Source organism: Acipenser ruthenus, unplaced genomic scaffold (assembly GCF_902713425.1).
Source record: "Acipenser ruthenus unplaced genomic scaffold, fAciRut3.2 maternal haplotype, whole genome shotgun sequence".
NCBI classification, from domain to species: domain Eukaryota; kingdom Metazoa; phylum Chordata; class Actinopteri; order Acipenseriformes; family Acipenseridae; genus Acipenser; species Acipenser ruthenus.
This window is the reverse complement of record NW_026708862.1, coordinates 1-5,000: the sequence shown is the minus strand read 5'-3', so window position 1 is coordinate 5,000 and position 5,000 is coordinate 1.

The following is a 5,000-nucleotide window of genomic DNA, read 5'->3' as shown; positions in this document are numbered from 1 at the left end:
GAACACCGGTGCAAGACCGGCCCGCAGGGGCCCTCCCTAGTTGGGCTGAAGAAGCCAAAGGGTGAGTGGAACTGGAGAGAGAGATGGTCCCGCGACCCGACTCGCCTCCTTGCCCTCGCCCTAGTCCACAGTAGGGCGGTCGGACAGGGTTTTAGAACAACAAAAAACAAAACCACACCGAGACTTGTCCAGGACTTTTTCTTGGAAAGTGTGAGCTCTGGTTCAAGTGCGGAGCCTCCCACAGCATGGACCCGACAGGAGGAGTCATCCCGGCCATCTTCCCCTGCCCAGCACAAAGCCTCCAAGCCTGGCTTCAACTGATCACTCACAAGCATTTTTCTGACACCTCCGTCCTGACTTAGAAATATTTTTTGTTCTAAAAACCCTGTCGACGGAAATCTCCGCGGGTCCCCCCGTTGTATCTCAGACATGGAGTCTTTATGGGCAACGGGGCCGAAGTCACACTGCCAAGGAGTCGCTGCCACCCCGCAGGACATTTCAATCTCGGCCGTTTACAGACTTCCATAAACTGCCCTGCTATGGTCATGGTCATGTCATGTTAAAGATAGGCGACATGACTATGTCTTTTTCAACTCTTAGTTTCTGGCGGAGCCAAAAAAGTCCGGACTATGGTCATCTAATGTTAAAGATAGGATTTTTTTTTTTAAAGTGCTCGGCCAATGACCATGTCCACCAAAAGGCTCGCATTGAAGGTAGACACGACCATGTCCACAACGGGACTTAGTCTCTAGCAGCAAAAACATGGAGGTCACCAAGGACACAAACGGCACACTGCTGCTGAAAACAGAGCCTCCAAACCCCGCGAGGGCAACAGGCTTCAAGTGCACTGAAAGTCAGCGACACAAATGGCACACTGTTGCCCAAAACAGAGCCTCCAAACCCCGTGAAGGCAAGAGACTTAAAGTGCATTAAAAATAAAAAAATGTAAGGGACCCACACTGCCTACTCAAGCCCAAAACAGAGCCTCCAGCCCGGCCTGATCTGGCGCCAGGCGCGGGAGGGCAGCATACTTCCATCAGCATGGAAGTCCAGGACTGTAAGGGGACCCACCGCCTCCCCAAGCCGAAAACAGAGCCTCCAGCCCGACCTGATCTGGCGCCAGGCACGGGAGGGCAACAGACAGACTTCCAGGGAAGTGGAAGCTGCCAGGGGTGAATGGGAACTCTGCCCGGGGTGCAGAGCCTCCCACATGGCTTGACTTATTATTTTTACTTAAATATTTTTTTGATCAAAAGACCATGCCCTTAGTAATATGCACTTACCCCCCCAGTGTATCTGTTATCTAATAGCATTATGAGAGCAAGTCACTACTTCATGCCGACCTCCTGGAACTGCCGCTCGGCCACCCAGACCCACTTTGTCCACTAAGGTTTTTTGTGGCTATGGTAATGTATTATTATTATGTGTTTATTTAGCAGACACCTTTATCCAAGGCGACTTACAGAGACTAGGGTGTGTGAACTTTGCATCAGCTGCAGAGTCACTTACAATTACATCTCACCCGAAAGACGGAGCACAAGGAGGTTAAGTGACTTGCTCAGGGTCACACAGTGAGTCAGTGGCTAAGGTGGGATTTGAACCGGGGACCTCCTGGTTACAAGCCCTTTTCTTTAACCACTGGACCACACAGCCTCCAATGTAGCACTATTCTGACTCTAGTCAATTCTATTCTAACTATGGTCATTTAGCTCAATGGTGACTCTGGTCATGTAGCTCAATGGTGACTCTGGTCATGTAGCTCAATGGTGACTCTGGTCATGTAGCTCAATTTTGACTATGGTCAGGGCGGCAGTGTGGAGTAGTGGTTAGGTCTCGGGACTCTTGACTAGAAGGTCGTGGGTTCAATCCCAGGTGGGGGACATTGCTGCTGTACCCTTGAGCAAGGTACTTTACCTAGATTGCTCCAGTAAAAATCCAACTGTATAAATGGGTAATTGTATGTAGAAAAATAATATAATTGTATGTAAAAATAATGTGATATCTTGTAACAATTGTAAGTCGTCCTGGATAAGGGTGTCTGCTAAGAAATACAGTGGCTCTCAAAAGTATTCACCCCCCTTGGACTTTTCCACATTTCATTGTGTTACAACATGGAATCAAAATGGATTTAATTGGGAGTTTTTGCCACTGATCAACACAAGAAAAGTCCATAATGTCAAAGTGAAAAATAAAATCTACAACTTGTTCTAAATTAATTACAAATATAAAACAGAAAATAATTGATTGCATAAGTATTCACCCCCTTTGCTATGACACACCTAAATAAGCTCTGGTGCAACCAATTGTCTTTAGAAGTCACATAATTAGTTGAATGGAGTCCACCTGTGTGCAATTAAGGTGTTTCACATGATTTCAGGTTAAATACACCTGTCTCTGGGAGGTCCCACAGTTGGTTAGTACATTTCCTAACAAAAACTACATCATGAAGATGAAGGAACATTCAAAGCAAATCCGGAATAAGGTTCTTCAAAAGCACCAATCAGGGGTAGGATATAAGAACATTTCCAAGGCATTGAATATCCTCTCAGAGCACAGTAAAGTCCATTATTAAGAAATGGAGAGAATATGGCACAACTGTGAATCTGTCTAGAACAGGCCGTCCTCAAAAACGGAGTATCCGGGCGTATAGGGCACTAGTCAGGGAGGCCACCAAGAGGCCTATGGCAACTCTAAAGGAGTTACAGTGTTCCACGGCTGAGCTGGGAGACACTGTGCATATGGCAACAATAGCCCGGGTGCTTCACAAAACTGGCCTTTATGGGAGAGTGGCAAAAAGAAAGCCATTGTTGAAAAGAACTCGCATCAAATCTCGGCTAGAGTTTCCCAGAAGGCATGTGGGAGACTCTGAGACCAAGTGGAAGAAGATTCTATGGCCTGATGAGACCAGAATAGAGCTTTTTGGCCTCAACGCTAAGCGCTATGTTTGCCACTGATCAACACAAGAAAAGTCCATAATGTCAAAGTGAAAAATAAAATCTACAAATTGTTCTAAATTAATTACAAATATAAAACAGAAAATAATTGATTGCATAAGTATTCACCCCCTTTGCTATGACACACCTAAATAAGCTCTGGTGCAACCAATTGTCTTTAGAAGTCACATAATTAGTTGAATGGAGTCCACCTGTGTGCAATTAAGGTGTTTCACATGATTTGAGGTTAAATACACCTGTCTCTGGGAGGTCCCACAGTTGGTTAGTACATTTCCTAACAAAAACTACATGATGAAGATGAAGGAACATTCAAAGCAAATCCGGAATAAGGTTCTTCAAAAGCACCAATCAGGGGTAGGATATAAGAACATTTCCAAGGCATTGAATATCCTCTCAGAGCACAGTAAAGTCCATTATTAAGAAATGGAGAGAATATGGCACAACTGTGAATCTGTCTAGAACAGGCCGTCCTCAAAAACGGAGTATCCGGGCATATAGGGCACTAGTCAGGGAGGCCACCAAGAGGCCTATGGCAACTCTAAAGGAGTTACAGTGTTCCACGGCTGAGCTGGGAGACACTGTGCATATGGCAACAATAGCCCGGGTGCTTCACAAAACTGGCCTTTATGGGAGAGTGGCAAAAAGAAAAAAACTCGCATCAAATCTCGGCTAGAGTTTCCCAGAAGGCATGTGGGAGACTCTGAGACCAAGTGGAAGAAGATTCTATGGTCTGATGAGACCAAAATAGAGCTTTTTGGCCTCAACGCTAAGCGCTATGTTTGCCACTGATCAACACAAGAAAAGTCCATAATGTCAAAGTGAAAAATAAAATCTACAAATTGTTCTAAATTAATTACAAATATAAAACAGAAAATAATTGATTGCATAAGTAATCACCCCCTTTGCTATGACACACCTAAATAAGCTCTGGTGCAACCAGTTGTCTTTAGAAGTCACATAATTAGTCGAATGGAGTCCACCTGTGTGCAATTAAGGTGTTTCACATGATTTCAGGTTAAATACACCTGTCTCTGGGAGGTCCCACAGTTGGTTAGTACATTTCCTAACAAAAACTACATCATGAAGATGAAGGAACATTCAAAGCAAATCCGGAATAAGGTTCTTCAAAAGCACCAATCAGGGGTAGGATATAAGAACATTTCCAAGGCATTGAATATCCTCTCAGAGCACAGTAAAGTCCATTATTAAGAAATGGAGAGAATATGGCACAACTGTGAATCTGTCTAGAACAGGCCGTCCTCAAAAACGGAGTATCCGGGCGTATAGGGCACTAGTCAGGGAGGCCACCAAGAGGCCTATGGCAACTCTGAAGGAGTTACAGTGTTCCACGGCTGAGCTGGGAGACACTGTGCATATGGCAACAATAGCCCGGGTGCTTCACAAAACTGGCCTTTATGGGAGAGTGGCAAAAAGAAAGCCATTGTTGAAAAAAACTTGCATCAAATCTCGGCTAGAGTTTCCCAGAAGGCATGTGGGAGACTCTGAGACCAAGTGGAAGAAGATTCTATGGTCCGATGAGACCAAAATAGAGCTTTTTGGCCTCAACGCTAAGCGCTATGTTTGCCACTGATCAACACAAGAAAAGTCCATAATGTCAAAGTGAAAAATAAAATCTACAAATTGTTCTAAATTAATTACAAATATAAAACAGAAAATAATTGATTGCATAAGTATTCACCCCCTTTGCTATGACACACCTAAATAAGCTCTGGTGCAACCAATTGTCTTTAGAAGTCACATAATTAGTTGAATGGAGTCCACCTGTGTGCAATTAAGGTGTTTCACATGATTTCAGGTTAAATACACCTGTCTCTGGGAGGTCCCACAGTTGGTTAGTACATTTCCTAACAAAAACTACATCATGAAGATGAAGGAACATTCAAAGCAAATCCGGAATAAGGTTCTTCAAAAGCACCAATCAGGGGTAGGATATAAGAACATTTCCAAGGCATTGAATATCCTCTCAGAGCACAGTAAAGTCCATTATTAAGAAATGGAGAGAATATGGCACAACTGTGAATCTGT